This window comes from Delphinus delphis, chromosome 9, assembly GCF_949987515.2.
Source record: "Delphinus delphis chromosome 9, mDelDel1.2, whole genome shotgun sequence".
Lineage (NCBI taxonomy): Eukaryota > Metazoa > Chordata > Mammalia > Artiodactyla > Delphinidae > Delphinus > Delphinus delphis.
Window position 1 is genome coordinate 94,864,224 of NC_082691.1, and position 17,072 is coordinate 94,881,295.

Below are 17,072 nucleotides of genomic sequence, written 5' to 3' on the forward strand. Positions count from 1 at the left end.
GACAATCATGTCGCCTACAGGAAGGGACAATTATATTTCTTCCTTTGCAATTGGATTTAATTTTCTGATATTTGTTAAGGATTTTTGTATCTTCTTGATGACAGACATTCTAACAGGTGTGAGATGATATCTCATTGTGGTTTTGATTTGCATTTCCCAATGATTAGTGATGTTGAGTATCTTTTCATGTACCTGTTGGCCATTTAGATGTCTTCTTTGGGAAAAAAAGTCTATTTAATTCCTCTGCTCATTTTTAAATTGTTTTTGTTGTTGTTGTTTTTGAGTTGTATGAGTCCTCTATATGTTTTGAATATTAACCCTTTATCTCTTTATATAGTCTGCAAATATTTTCTCCCATTCTGTAGGTTACAATTTCATTTTGTTGATTGTTTCTTTTGCTGTACAGAAGCTTTTTAGTTTGATGTAGCCTCACTTGTTGATATTTGCTTTTGTTGCTTGTGCTGTTAGTGTCATGTCAAAAAAGTCGTTGCCAAGACCCATGTCAAGGAGTTTCCTCTCTATGTTTCCTTCAAGGAGTTTTATGGTATCCCATTTACAATAGCATCAAAAACAATAAAATACTTAGGAATAAATTTAACCAAGGAAGTGAAAGATCTGTACAATGAAAACTATAAGACTTTGAAGAAAGAAATTAAAGGAGACATAAACAAATTGAGATATCCCATGTTCGTGGGTTGGAACAATGAATATTGTTAAAATTTCCATACTACCCAAAACCATCTATAGATTTAATGCAATCCCTATCAAAATTCCAATGGCTTTTTTTTACAGAAATAGAAAAGAAATCCTAAAATTTGTATGGAATCACAAAAGACCTCAAATAGCTAAAGCAATCCTGAGAACAAAGCCAGAAGCATCACACTTCCTGATTTCAAACTATACTACAAAGCTATAGTAATTAAAACATTGTGGTATTGGTGTAAAAATAGAAACATAGAACAATGAAACAGAATAGTGAGCCTGGAAATAATCCCCTGTATGTACAGTTAGTTGACACTTGACAAGAGAGCCAAGGACACTCAATGAAGAAAGGATAGTTTCTTCAACAAATGGTATTGGGAAAACTGGATAACCACATGCAAAAAAATGAAATGGGAACGCTATCTTACACCACTCACAAAAATTAACTCAGAATGAATTAAATACTTAAACCATGGGATTCCTAGAAGAAAACATAGGGAAGAAGCTCCTAATTGATTTTCAAATGTTGAACCAGTCTTGCATACCTAGCAGAAATCCCACTTGGTCGTAGTGTATGTATAATGTTTTTTATACATTGTTGGATTTGATTTGCTAATGTTTTGTTGAGGATTTTTGCATCTATGATCATGAGGGATTTTTTTGTAGTTTTCTTGTAATGACTTTGTTTTTGTTATTAGGATAATGCTGGCCTAATAGAATGATTTAGGAAATATTCCCTCTGCTTCTATCTTCTGAAAGAGGTTGCAGAGAATTGGTATAATTCCTTACTTAAATGTTTGGTAGAATTCATGACTGAGCTCATCTGGGCCCAGTGTTTTCTGTTTTGGAAGGTTATTGTTTAATCGATGTCTCTAATAGATATAAGTGTATTTTTGTCTGTTTCTTCTTGTTTGAGTTTTGGCAGATTATGTTTTTCACAGAATTCATCTAGGTTTTCCTGTTTGCAGGCATAGAGTTGTTTATAGTATTCCTTTATGGTCCTTTTACTGTCCATGGGGTTGGTAGTGATATCTCCTCTTTCACTTCTAATATTAGTAATTTGTGTCCTCTCTCTTTTATTCTTGGTTATATTGGCTAAGGCTTATTGATTTTTCTGATCTTTTCAAAGAACCAGTTTTTGGTTTTGTTGATTTTCTCTATTTCTTATTTTCATTTTCTTTGATTTCTGCTCTAATTATTATAATATTGTAATATCTTTTCTTCTGCTTATTTTGGATTTAATTTGCTCTACTTTTTCTAGCTTCCTAAGGTGGAAACATATTATTGACTTTAGATCTTTTTTTTCTTTTCTAATATATACCTCCAATGCTAAAAATTTCCTTCTCAGCACTGTTTTTCCTGCATCCTCAAATTTGGTAAATTGTGTTTTAATTTTAATTTAGTTAAAATATTTTTAAATTCCTTTTGAGATTTCTTTGACCCATGTGTTATTTGTAAGTAAGTTGTTTAATCCCCATGTATTTTGGGATTTTCTAGCTATCTTTCTGTTACTGATTTCTAATTTAATTGTAGTGTGGCCTGAGAGCAGACACTGTATGTTTCCTATTCTTTAAATTTATTATGTGTCTTGTATGACACAGAATGTGGTCTATCTTGATGAATTTTTCATGTGAGCTTGAAAAAAATGTATATTCTGCTGTTTTTGCATAAAGTATTCTGTAATTTTTTTTACTATATCCAGTTGATTGAAGGTGCTGTTGAGTTCAACTATGTCCTGATTAATTTTCTGCCTTCAGGAACCATCCATTTCTTTCTTTTTTTAAAATTTGGGGTATAGTTGTTTTACAATGTTGTGTTAGTTTCTACGGTACAGCGCAGTGGAGTTCCCTGTGCTATACAGCATGTTCTCACTAGTTATCTATTTTATACATATCAGTGTATATATGTCAATCCCAACCTCCCAATTCATCCCACCCCCCACCTTGGTGTCCATATGTTTGTTCTCTACGTCTGTGTCTCTATTTCTGCCTTGCAAACTGGTTCATCTATACCATTTTTCTAGATTCCACATATATGCGTTAATATACGATATTTGTTTTTTCTTTCTGACTTACTTCACTCTGTATGACAGTCTCGAGGTCTATCCATGTCTCCTCAAATGACCCAATTTCGTTCCGTTTTATGGCTGAGTAATGTTCCATTGTATATATGTACCACATCTTCTTTATCCATTTGTCTGTTGATGAGGAACCGTCCATTTCTGATAGAGGGGTGTTGAAGTCTCCAGCTATGATAGTGGATTCAACTATTTCTCCTTTCAGTTCTATCAGTTTTTACCTCATATAATTTGAGGCTCTCTCATTGGGCACATGCACATTGAGAGTGGTTATGTCTTCTTGGATAATTGACACCTTTATCATAATATAATGCCCCTCTTTATCTGGTAACTTTCCTTGCTTTGAAGTCTGCTCTGTCTCAAATCAGTATAGCTATTCCTGCTTTCTTTTGATTAGTCTTAGTATGATATATCTTTATCCATCCATTTAATTTTAATCTATATGCATCTTTACATTTAAAGTGGGTTTCTTGTAGACAACATATAGTTGAGTCTTATATTTTAATCCACTCTGACAATCTCCATCTTTTAATTGGTGCATTTAGACCATTGACATTCAAAAGTGATTATTGATGTAGTTGGATTAATATCTACCATATTTGTTACTGTTTCTTATTAACAATAATAAGAATGTTTGTTTTTGTCTTCCACTCTTTTTCTGCCTTTCGTGGTTTTAACTGAGCATTTTATATGATTCCAGTTTCTCTCCTTTCTTAGCATATCAGTTATACTTCTCTTCTTTATACTTTCCTGTTTTTATATGGTTGCCCCAGAGCTTGCAATATACATTTGCAACTAATCCTAGTCCACTTTCAGATAACATTATGCCGGTTCACAGGTCGTGTGGAGTACCTTATAATAACAAAGTAATCCTAGTTCCTCCCTCCTGTCCCTTATGTCATTGCTGTCATTTCACATATATATGTGTATATGTAAGCATACATAATTGAATACATAGTTGCTACTATTATTTTAAGCAAGCTGTTATCTATTATGATGTAATAGATATTAATTACTATTAAAAATAGAAAAAAAGTTTTTTACCTTTGCTTATTTCATCTTTAATGCTCTTCCTTTCTTTATGTAGATCTGAGTTTGTGTTGTATATTATTTTCCTTCTCTTATAGATTTTATTTTAACATTTCTTTCAAGGTAGGTCTACTGGCAACAAATTCCCTTAATTTTTGTTTGTCGACAAAGTATGTCTCCTTCACTTTTGAAGGATAATTTCACAGGGTACAGAATTCTAGGTTGGTGTTTATTTTCTCTCAATACTTCAAATATTTTTCTCCACTTTCTTCTTGTTTGCATGACTTCTGAGGAGAAGTTGGATATAATTCTTCTTTTTTTTGTTCCTCCATAGGTAAGGTGTTTTTTCTCTCTGGCTTCTTTTAGGATTCTTTCTTTATCTTTGATTTTCTGTAGTTTGAAAGTGATATGTCTAAGTGTAGTTTCTTGGTACTTATCCTGCTTGGTGTTCTCTGAGCTTCCTGGATCTGTGATTTGATATGTCATTAATTTGGAGGAAATTCTCAGTTATTATTATTACAGATATTCCTCTGTTCCCTTCTCTCTTTTCCTTCTGGTATTCTCGTTATGCATATGTCACACATCTTATAGTTGTCTCACAGTTTGGGGATATTCTGTTCTGTCTTTTTCAGTCTTTGTTCTCTTTTTTCAGCTTTGGAAGTTTCTATTGATACATGTGGAAGCTCAAAGATTCTTTCCTCAGCCATGTCCAGTCTACTAATAAACCTATCAAAGGCATATTTCTGTTAGTGTTTTTTACTTTTAACGTTTCTTTTTGGTTCTTTCTTGAGATTTCCAATTTTCTACTTATATTCCCCTTCTGTGATTGCATGCTGCCTCCTTTATCCATTAGAGCCTTTAGTAAACACCTCCTCCTAGTTACAGGAAAGGGAAAAGGTGGTCTAACAGGAAGCCTGCTTCCACTGGGATTGGGGATAGAAGATGAGCTGCCTGCTCAGCCCTGGTGAAGCCATGGTGTGTGGGCATTTTTTCCTTTGTTGTTTGGTGAGAGTAGGGTGGGTATTGTCCATAAGACGTCCTGTTAGACCACCCTTTTCCCTTTCCTGTAACTAGGAGCAGCAGGTTTTTACTTAGAGGTCGTTTTTGGGTTTTTTTTTTTTGCTGTTTGTTTGTTTTTTTGTCTTTGTCTGTTGGAGGTTCTGGGTTGTGGGCTGCTCCTGTGCCCTGTCCTGGATCTTTGGAGATATAAATAAAAGGTAAACACAGGGAAGTTACTGCCATGTTGTTCCTTAAGTCCCCAGTTTTCTAGGCAGTACACTTCCTTCTTGTCAACTTTGAGTCTATGTTTGTTTGTTGTGTTTGTTGTGCAGGGTTCTTTTAGTTGAAAAAGGGAGGAGCTGGGAGGAATGGGGCTACTCCATCTTGGATCAACTGTAAGTTGAGCTTTCATGTTTTGGAGGGTAGAAGATGAGAGACCAGTGAAGTACCTTAAGAGTCAGGAGGGAATAAAAATGTGATTTTATACAAGTCAGGGGAGTCTGTTTCTAAGAGGAGGGTGTAGTTAATGTGTTCTATGAGAAATTAAGAGAGTTAAAGCTACAGATACAGTGAAGGCATATAGGTGCATTAAAATGGAGTTAAGATTTGGCCATTTGAAGTATGGCTCAAGGGTGTTAGGACAAGGGAGTTCCAAAGAATAAGAGCATGGTTGAAATGATAAATAAAGGAATCTAACTTGGGTAGAGAAGGAAGTAAAAACAGGCAGTGTCTGATAAGAAATGGAGGGGGGAAAAGAGTCAATGTATATAAGTTTATAATGAGTTCTTAGAATCAGTGACTTTATAAAGCTCTGTTAAGAGTGACACAGTACCTTGGGTCACAGGGCATCAGGGCTTTGGTGGAAAAAAACGTGGACACATTTAGAGTATATGACCAATATTTAGTTGGGGGGCTCAGCCAGGTACATAACTCAGTCTTAATTAGTAGAAGATCTGTTCTTCACCTTTCCTTGGAAGTCCCAGTGGCTTCAAGGGACCCTGGATATCTTATTGCTAGAGATAAGTTGGATCTAGTGGTAGTGCAGACTTAGAAGCTAGTGAGAGATGGTCTGGAATCAGGGATAGATGATGGGAGTTAAATAAGAGTTAGATTTATGTACTGGAAGAGCTTAGAGTAAGAAGGAATGAGAATACTACCTATGCCAGTGGTTCTCAGCCTTTTTGAGCATGAGAACCCCTTTTAGTCTTAAAATATTGTGAGCCTTTTTTTTTAGATGTTGGGGGTAGGAATTTTATTAATTTTTTATTTATTTATTTTGGCTGTGTTGGGTCTTCGTTTCTGTGCAAGGACTTTCTCTAGTTGTGGCAAGCCGGGGCCACTCTTCATCGAGGTGTGCGGGCCTCTCACTGTCGCGGCCTCTCTTGTTGCGGAGCACAGGCTCCAGACGCGCAGGCTCAGTAGTTGTGGCTCACGGGCCCAGTTGCTCCGTGGCATGTGGGATCTTCCTAGACCAGGGCTCGAACCCGTGTCCCCTGCATTCTCAACCACTGTGCCACCAGGGAAGCCCTTGAGTCTTTTTATGATGTTATTAAAAACTTATATAATAACAAAAAGGTGAATTAATTATACATGCTAAAGCAATTTGTATTTTATTATCAAAATAGTATTTAACTGGATTTCCCGTCCACTCTACTTTTGAAATAGGTCTCATATCCATCTACTTATCTGACCTTCTCCATCTTCATTGCTGCCACAGTAACACAAGCCATATCACTTTTTGCTAGGTCTACTTCAATAAACCTGTTTCTACTCTTGCCTTTTTTAACCCTGTGTCTAATCGGAAGCAAGTGATGTTTTAAAAATATAATAGGATCATATCACTCCCATACATCAAATTCTTCAAAATTTTCTATTACACTTAGAATAAAATACAAATTCCTGACTATAGCTTTGAAGCCCTGCTCGATGAGGTCCCTGCCTCCTCTCCAGGCTCACCTTAGGCCAATATTTTTCTTGCTCTCTAGGCTTCAGTCTCACTGGTTCTTTTCAGATTCCTGAGCACTCCTAGTTCTTCCCCATTTTTGAGCCTTTGCACATGCATTTCCTCTCTTGGGAAACTCTTTACCCTAACCTTCCCATGGCTGTTTTTTCTCATCTTTTATGTCTCAGATTAACTGTCACTTTCCCAGCAAGTACTTCTTTGCCAACCAAAGTAAATTAGATTTTTCATTTACTGCCCTTATTATTCTTTCTCATAAAACACTGTTACTGTCTCATCACAATTTGTTTTTTTATTGTCTCATCACAATTTGCTTATTGTCTACCTCCCTCACTTCATGAAGACAAAGTCTACTTTTGTCTTGGATACCCCTTTATATTTAACATCCAATATATCAATATTTCCTGGTACATATAAGTATTCAGTAAATTAAAAAAGCAAATGCATGCATATATAGATTTGGAAAAAAGTACATGCATATATGTGCATAATATTAACTTTTAGTCTTCTGATGACGCTTGCTTCACATGTGAATCCATAAAACCATTGCATTAATTCATAGCCTTCCAGGGGACCCCTGCACACAAAGTGAGTTCTAATCTCATTAATTCATTTGTATAATATATATGTATTGAGTTTCTACTATGCTCTAGACATTGTGCTAAGTGCTGGGGATATTGTACAAGTCATTGTTCCTCTACTATGTCATGTGTATAGATGGAAAACCAATAGACCCAGAAATATAAATTGACTTAGCAAGAGAAGCCCCGATTAGAACATAGATTTTTAAAAAATTAATAGTTTTATATTTTCCTCTGTCCTTTCCTAAACTGGAGAAAGCAAGATTTGATCTAACTTGTTGAACCCACTAACCAGTAATTTTTTTAAAGTGAGATTTATTTTGCTTTATGCATCCGGGGGAACACACTCCAGAGAACCTCAGAAGTGTCCCAGTTAAGGGGAAGTTGGAAGGGGTGTCTTACAGGGTTTGAGCTTGTGCTGGATAATTCTGAAGATGGAGTTACAGAAATGGGGTCAGTTCAGAATTAGATGCAGTTGAGAAGAGGGAACATCCTAATCCTAATTGGGGTCCCCCAACCCTAACTGGGTACCTCAAAAGTTTTATTTAGGAGCTAGGAGGATTATATTAGGGCTAGAGCTATCACTGGTAAAGAAACAGCAGTAAGGCCAAGAAGGGAGGTGTGAGGCAATATCTGACGTTTAGTTATTTGGTGGGTCATGGAGAGGCTTCGTCTCTGTCTTTTTTCTGAGCATTATTTTGCACTTTATCAACATAAAAATGTTCTTGAAACTGCCTTAGTAAGAAATAACATTTATTGAATACATTATATGCCAAACATTCCTCCAAGCTACTTACATATATTAACACATTTAATCTTCACAATCGCCTTAAGTGAGAAGTTCATTTATGATTTCAGTGTACAAATAAGGAAATCAAGATATAGAGATTTACATAATTTGTTCAAGTTCACGCTACTAGTAAAGATAGAGCTAGAATTTGAATCCAGGTACCTATTTCCAGAGAATAAGTACTATTTTATATTTAAGTGCCCATCAGTACAAAGTATCTCTCCCTATGTTTTCATGCCAGAATTAAAGTTTTTATTTTTTATTTAATTAATGAATTTATTGCTGTTGGAGTCATGATGACTAGTCTCAGAGCATCCCTGCAATTCACTAGTAGGAAAAGTCAGGGAGCTGTAGGAAAGGCTGCATTGCTGTGACTATGGATAGAACCAAGAAGCCTTGAGCCTTTGGGAGATTGGAAATGAGCTAAGCTATTCTGGAAAGCTGCAGACAGGGTGAGGGGAAGCAGGGAGGCCATGTCGAGGAGAAGTACATACATGGGATTTAGGATCAAATAGACTGAAATCAGAATCCTTGAACCAACCATCATTCACTAGTTGTATGGCTTTAAGTAAGTCTCCTAATGTTAAGCTTTTACTCTGTAAAATAATATAAAATGTATCCACCCCAGGGTTTTTTTTTATTTTTCCTGTGAAAATTAAAAAACATTTTAAAAGTACCTAAAGTGCTTAGTACAGTGTTTGTGCAGTATGGAACTCTAGTACCACATGGTAGACTAAGTGATTAATGTGGTAAATATTGATATTATTGGACACTGGTGTCTTGAAATCTCCATAACCACACCAAGTTTCCATTAATCAGCTGGGTTGTATCCCTGATTCTCCCCTCTCTGTGTTTCAGGTGTTATCTCATTTGTTATTGAAGACACTGAAGACCTAAGTCATCTTTTCTATTTATTATACCTGAAATCCAGTTACCAGTCCTATATGGGGACTCTGATTGCTTCTCAGTGGGTGATAACGGCAGCACACTGCTTCTTACCGTAAGTGATGGGGAGCAATCTACTCTGTTAAGGCTTCAAGGCTGGGGCTCAATGCTCCTTGTGGAAATTCTAAAAAACTTGTGCTGGTCAGGAAATCATAATGATCTGATGGTGAGGGGGAGCTCAGCTACTTGGATAAAACTTAACTACACGTTCTTATGTTTAACGTGTCCGGAAAGGAAAAAGTTTTATGTTATAAAATAATATCTTACATACATATAAAAATAGACCTGCGAATTGTTCTTAATGTTTTTAAGATTCATCTAAAACTGTTAGATGTGATGGTATTTTATTTTTCATTGCTGTATTATATTTCAGTGTGAATTCACACTGGTTCTTTTCTTGACAGACATTTGAGTTATTTCTAGTTTACTGCTATTTTGAACAGTGTTACTGTAAATGTACTTGTACCACGTACCTTAGAAAGTATTCTTGTGTATATATCTGTGATACATATTCTGTATATGTGTGTGTGTGTGTGTGTGTGTGTGTGTGTGTGTGTATTGGTATATTCACATATCGGTTTATATCTGTAAGTACACCTCTTGGTATATAACTAGAGCATATAGTTAGGAGTGGAATTGCTGGGTCATAAGAGCATGCAAATGTTCACTTTTACACACCCTCCAGCAATTTATGAGTTCTTCCAACACTGGGTATTGTCAAGCTTTTTAATTTTTTTGCTGATTAAGTGTCAAATATCTTATTATCATTTTAATTTTATTACCTTTACTAGTAGTGATGATTAACATCCTCCGCCCTCATCCTCCTCTTCCTTCTCCTTCTGACAATAATGTTTCTTTTGGGAACAACTCTTTTATGTCTTTTGAAAATTTTGTGTATTAAATTTTAAAAATATTGCTTCATAGGACTTCTATAAATGCTCTAGATATTACTTGTTTGTCAGTTATATATGTTGAAAATATCTTCCACTCTGTGGCTTGATCTTCTCTTTATGGTGTATTTTGATGAATAAGAACTCTTAACTTCAAGATAATTCACTTTAAAACTTGAATTATCCGTCTTTGTGGTTATTGAGCATTGTGCCAAGTTGAAAATATCTTTTATGACCACAAGATCAGAAAGATATTCCTTTATATTTACTTCTAAAGATTTTAAAGCTTTGATTTTCATATTTAAATTTTCATATAATTTAGATTTGATTTTTGTGAATGATGTGAAGTAGCGATCCAATTTCATTTTTTAAAGATAGTAAGCTAAATATCCAAATATCATTTGTCAATGGTCCCTTCTTTCCCCACTGATCTGCAACACCTGTTCTGTCATCTATCAAAGTTCCATCTGTATATGGGTCTGTTTCTGGGCTCTTGTTGCTGTTCCATTGGTTTATTTATTATAGACCACAATGCCTTAATAGTTATGACTTTATCATAATTTGTGATGTGTGATATGGTTGGCCAGCCATCTTATTCTTCATCAGGAATGCTTAGAAATTCTTTTACATAAATTTAAAAATCAACTTGTCAAGTTCTATGAAAAACTCTAGTGGGATTTATTTGGAATTGCTTTGACTTTTTATATCAGTTGCAAAGTATTGATATTTTCTGATATTGATTGTTCCTAGCCATGGATCTGAGATAGCTCTCTATTTATGTTTCCCTTCGATGCATTTCAAGAGTTTTATATTATCTGCATTCATGTCTTGTACATATCTTATTAAGTTTATTCCTAAAGTGCTTTATATTTTTCTATCATTTTAATTGACGTACTTGCATAAAATTATATTTTCTGTTTATTGATGATGATGGAAATGCAATTGGTATTCATAAGTTGATTTAATAGTTTGTTGCTTTGCTATATTCTCTTACTATTTCTAGTAATTTATGTATATGTTCTTGTGGGTTTTCTATCCATCATCTTTGATATGCGCCATTTTCACTATTGTTTAAATTCTAAATAATTTTGGAAATTTCCACATGATTATAAACAGCTCATAGAACTCAATACCGAAAAAACAACCCAATCAAAAAATGGGCAGAAGACCTGAATAGACGTTTTCCCAAAGAAGACATATAGGTGGCTAACAGGCACATGAAAAGATAGTCAGTATTAGTATTAGAGAAATGCAAATCAAAACCACAATGAGATATCACCTCACACCGGTCAGAATGGCTATCATCAAAAAATGTACAAATAACAAATGTTGGAGAGGATGTGGAGAAAAGGGAGCTCTTATACACTGTTGGTGCAGCCAGTGTGGAAAACATGGAGTTCCTCAAAAAGCTAAAAATAAAACTATCATATGATCCAGCAATTCTACTCCTGGGTATATATCCAGAAAAAAATGAAAACACTAATTTAAAAAGATACATGTACCCCAGTGTTCATAGCAGCATTATTTACAATAGCCAAGATATGGGAGCAACCCAAGTGCCCATCAACAGATGAATGGATAAAGAAGATGCGGTACATATATACAATGGGATATTACTCAGCCATAAAAAAATGAAGTTCTGCCATTTGCAGCAACATGGATGGACCTAGAGAATACTATGCTTAGGGAAATAAATCAGAGAAAGACAAATACTATGTGATGTCACTTATATGTGGCATCTGAAAAATAACACAAATGAATGTATATGCAAAACAGAAACAGACTCACAGATATACTAAACAAACTAGTGGTTACCAGAGGGGAGACAGAAGGGGGGAGGGGAAAATTAAGGGTATGGGATTAACAGATACAGACTACTGTGTTTGAAATGAATAAGCAACAAGGATATATTGTTGTATATCAATTGTTCTATACAATTGTTGTCTATTGTATAGAATAGGGAATTATAGCCAGTATCTTTTTTTTTTAAAGAATTAAAAAAAAATTTTTTTATACAGCAGGTTCTTACTAGTTATCTATTTTATACATATTAGTGTATACATGCCAATCCCAATCTCCCAGTTCATCTCACCACCACCCCCAGCCCCCCACCGCTTTGCCCCCTTGATGTCCATATGTTTGTTCTCTACATCTGTGTCTCTAGTTCTGCCTTGCAAACCGGCTCATCTGTACCATTTTTCTAGATTCCACATATATGCATTAATATACGATATTTGTTTTTCTCTTTCTGACTTAACTTCACTCTGTATGACAGTCTCTAGGTCCATCCACATATCTACAAATGACCCAATTTCGTGCCTTTTTATGGCTGAGTAATATTCCATTGTATATATGTACCACATCTTCTTTATCCATTCATCTGTCAATGGGCATTTAGGTTGCTTCCATGACCTGGCTATTGCAAATAGTGCTGCAATGAACATTGGGGTGCATGTGTCTTTTTGAATTATGGTTTTCTCTGGGTATATGCCCAGTAGTGGGACACCAAGAGAGGAAAGTGGGGTGTAGGTGGTGGTGGTAGGATGAATTGGGAGATTGGGACTGACATATATACACTAATATGCATAAAATAGATAACTAATAAAAACTTGCTATATAAAAAAATAAATAAAATTAGCCTTATCTTGCCCTGCCCCCCCCCCACAAAAAACATAACATGGATGTAATAAACACTGCTGTTGAGGGCTTCCCTGGTGGCGCAGTGGTTGAGAGTCCGCCTGCCGATGCAGGGGACACGGGTTCGTGCCCCGGTCAGGGAAGATCCCACATGCCGCGGAGCGGCTGGGCCCGTGGGCCATGGCCGCTGAGCCTGCGCGTCCAGAGCCTGTGCTCTGCGGCGGGAGACACCACAACAGTGAGAAGCCCGCATACCGCAAAAAAAAAAAAAAAAAAAAAAAATCTGTGGGACTGAAAAGAAAATCAGCTGTTGGCTCAGCCCCAGAGGTGGCTGCACAATATACGTAACAGACAGACGTCACCGTGAGGCTGCTAGGGCACTGTGACACGTGTTAACGTGACATGTTGAACTCTCTGACTCAGGTCAGTCAAGATGTGCATGTGTTTTCTGTGAATATTTTTAGTCATTCACATCCATATTTTCTTCCCGCTCTCTTATGTGGTAGGAATTGCACCTTTAGATTGGGTCATATGGTAGATACCTCTTATCCAACTGCTGCCTCCAAATCACATTTCCTTCCTCATTTATTTTCCCCACTGGCTTCTGAGGCTGGAGAAAATTTTACTTGCTGCAATTGCAGTAAAATCTTTTGAGATGAGGCCTCTTTTTCTGAACATTTGGATGAATTAGTTTCTGTGTACATAAAGGAAAATATCTCGCTCAGTAAAATCCTATTACCTTTAATGTAGTTCTTCCCAGAGCTTATCATTGGGTTGGACTGGAGCTGTATTTTCAAATTTTAGCAACTATAACAAGCACTGCTGAGTACTTCAGCTCAGATTACCCAACTAATACTCTAGTGGCAAAAGCTTTATGTGGGGTTCTAACCGTCAGACACTGGTCCGTTCTATCTACGTCTCCAAGGTAGACCAAGGAACCTGACCCATTGTGTGTGTCGGGGAGTGAGAAGGGCAGTCAGTTGCCCTCAGCTGGAAAGACCTGGGCATTTAACCTTTATATTCAACCCTGCATTCTGAGAGAAGAGTCAAAGAACAAAACAATATGAGTTGGGGTAAGAAGTTGATCAAATACTCACAATAAAGCAGAAATAAGGTCATTCCAACAATTTTAAGCACAACTACAGTAAGCCCAGAGATTATCATGTGCCAGTTCATGATGCAGGAGATGAGGAGGCTGTGGGCATGAGAGCACAATATCAGCATTGGAATCTGGGACAAGCCTTCTTTCCACCAGGGCACATGCCAGACTCTTTCTCAGAGCACCCTTGAAGGGCTTGGAAGCCAGGCATGACACTGATAGGTTCAAGGAGGAGACTCAGCACATGCCCAGAAGACAGGTAGGATCTTGTGCTCATTGGTAGCCTCTGAACTTGGCATACTGCCTCTCTTTCACCATCCCTAGCTCTAGACCTCAGCCCTGTTCCCACTTGTGGACTCCTAAACTCTGTCTGATGAAATAAATCCTCTCCTGGACTTTGAGAACCCTTAACCTTGAAATGACCCTTGCTCCCTGGAACTTTAATTTGTAGTCTTGGCCATACTGACTTCAGCTCTCAAAAGTCTTTGTCTTCAAAAGAGTATGCCAGGAACGGAGTCAAGATGGCGGTGTGGGAAGATGCCAAGTTAGTGTCTCCCCACAACTAGGGCACCTGCTGGCCGCTGGTGGGGGCCCCTGACACCCAAGGAAACGGGAGGAGCCCCCAAGTGAACTGGTAGGACATGGGGAGATCAAGGAGGGAGGATAAGTGGAAACCAGACAGGATCGGCACCCCTGAGGCCGGGGAGATCAGGAGAGGCAGGCGGGAGAGGCCCTCCGGGATCAGGTGAGCAGGAGAGGAGAGGAGGGTGAAGGAAGCCTGCTGGGCTCCCAGGTGAGGTCCCCCGCCCTCTGAGCCCAAGGGTGGGGGGCATGCCTGGAACCCTTCTGTTCCTTGAGCCTAAGCCCCACTCCCCACAGCCTCCAGGGCCTTTTCCAGCCCTGTGGGTCCTGAGCATTGGCCCCGCCCACCATCCAAACCTCACCCTTGCTTAGGCCCCACCCTCCACAGCTAAGGCCTCCCCCCCGGCTTTTTTTTTCTTTTTCCTCCTCCTCTTTTATACTATTGTGGTACTGATGTACTTTCTGCTTGTTGATTCATCTATATTTTTATTTTTAGATTCTTTCTAACATACCTGTTAGTTTTGTAGTCTAATTTTTTTTTTTACTTTGTTATTGTTCTCTTTTTTTTTTATGCCACCTACGCGGCTTGTGGGATCTTGGTTCATGAGCTGGGGGTTGGGCTGAAGCTCCTGCAGTGGGAGCTCCAAGTCCGAACCACTGGACCAACAGAAAACCTCAGACCCCAGGGAATATTCATCAGAGTGAGGTTGCATGGAGGTCCTCATCTCAGCACCAAGACCCAGCTCTACCCAACAACCTACAGACTCCACTGTTGGAAGCCTCAGACGAAACAACCATTGAGACAGGAACACAATCCCACTCATTAAAAAAAAAAAAAGGAGAGATGGCAAAAACATATGTCACAGATGAAGGAGCAAGGTGAAAACCTACAAGACCAAATAAATGAAGAGGAGATAGGCAATCTACCTGAAAAACTATGCAGAGTAATGATAGTAAAGATGATCCAGAATCTCAGAAATAGAATGGAGGCACAGATTGAGAAAATACAAGAAATGTTTAACAAAGATCTAGAAGAACTAAAGAACAAACAAACAGAGATAAACAATACAATAACTGAAATGAAAAATACACTAGAAGGAATCAATAACAGAATAACTGAGGCAGAAGAACGAATAAGGGAGCTGGAACACAAAATGGTGGAAATAACAGCCAAGGAACAGAATAAAGAAAAAAGAATGAAAAGAATTGAAATCTCAGAGACCTCTGGGACAACACTAAACACACCAACATTCGAATTATAGAGGTCCCAGAAGAAGAAGAGAAAAAGAAAGGGTCTGAGAAAATATTTGAAGAAATTGTAGTCGAAAACTTCCCTAACATGGGAAAGGAAATAGTCACCAAAGTCCAGGAAGCAGAGAGTCCCATACAGGATAAACCCTAGGAAAAACACACCAAGACACATATTAATCAAACTAACAAAAATTAAATTCAAAGAAAAACTATTAAAAGCAGCAAGGGAAAACCAAAAAAAAACATACAAAGGAATCCCCCCCATAAGGTTATAAACTGATTTTTCAGCACAAACTCTGCAGGCCAGAAGGTAGTGGCAGGATATACTTAAAGTGATGAAAGAAAAACCTACAACCAAGATTGCTCTACCCAGCAAGGATCTCATTCAGAGTTGATGGAGAAAACAAAAGCTTTTCAGACAAGCAAAAGCTAAGAAAATTCAGCACCACCAAACCAGCTCTACAACAAATGCTGAAGAAATTTCTCTAGGCAGAAACACAAGTGAAGAAAAAGACCCACAAAAACAAACCCAAAACAATTAAGAAAATGGTAGTAGGAACATACATATCACTAATAACCTTCAACATAAATGGATAACTGCCTCAACCAAAAGACACAGACTGGCTGAATGGATACAAAAACAAGACCCATATCTATGCTGTCTACAAGAGACCCACTTCAGACCTAGGGACACATACAGACTGAAAGTGAGGGAATGGAAAAAGATATTCCATGCAAATGGAAGTCAAAAGAAAGTTGGAGTAGTAGTACTCGTATCAGATAAAATAGACTTTAAAATAAAGACTGTTGCAAGAGATAAGGAGGGACACTACATAATGATCAAAGGATCAATACAAGAAGAAGACATAACAATTATAAATGTTTATGCATCCAACATAGGAGCACCTCAATATATAAGGCAAATGCTAACAACCATGAAAGGAGAAATCAACAGTAACACAATAATAGTAGGGGACTTTAACACCCCCCTTACACCAATGGACAGATATCCAAACAGAACATAAATAAGGAAACACAAGCTTTAAATGACACAATAGACCAGATAGATTTAATTGATATTTATAGAACATTCCACCCCAAAGTGGCAGAATACACTTTCTTCTCAAGTGCACATGGAACATTGTCCAGGATAGATCACATCTTGGGTCACAAATCAAGCCTTGGAAAATTTAAGAAAATTGAAATCATATCAAGCATCTTTTCTGACCACAACACTATGAAATTGGAAATCAATTACAGGAAAAAAAAACTGTAAAAAACACAAATATATGGAGGCTAAACAGTGTACTACTAAATAACCAAGAGGTCACTGAAGAAATCAAAGAAGAAATTAAAAAATACATAGAAACAAATGACAATGAAAACACGATGATCCAAAACCTATGGGTTGCAGCAAAAGCAGTGCTAAGAGGGAAATTAATAGCAATTCAATCTCACCTCAAGAAACAAGAAAAATCTCAAACAATCTAACCCTACACTTAAAACAACTAGACAAAGAACAAAGAAAAC

General features: G+C 37.2%; 2 protein-coding genes across 2 annotated transcripts in view; both read left to right on the forward strand.

The window, feature by feature from the left end:
- Positions 1–9,105, forward strand: part of SSBP1 (single stranded DNA binding protein 1) — a 69,458-nt gene extending 60,353 nt beyond the window's left edge. The window contains exon 8 of the mRNA XM_069541026.1: positions 8,997–9,105. The gene's annotated coding sequence lies outside the window, so the exon portion shown is untranslated. The remainder of the gene's footprint in view (positions 1–8,996) is intronic.
- MGAM (maltase-glucoamylase) overlaps positions 9,049–17,072 on the forward strand; it is a 138,198-nt gene continuing 130,174 nt past the window's right edge. The window contains exon 1 of the mRNA XM_060021020.1: positions 9,049–9,138. The gene's annotated coding sequence lies outside the window, so the exon portion shown is untranslated. The remainder of the gene's footprint in view (positions 9,139–17,072) is intronic.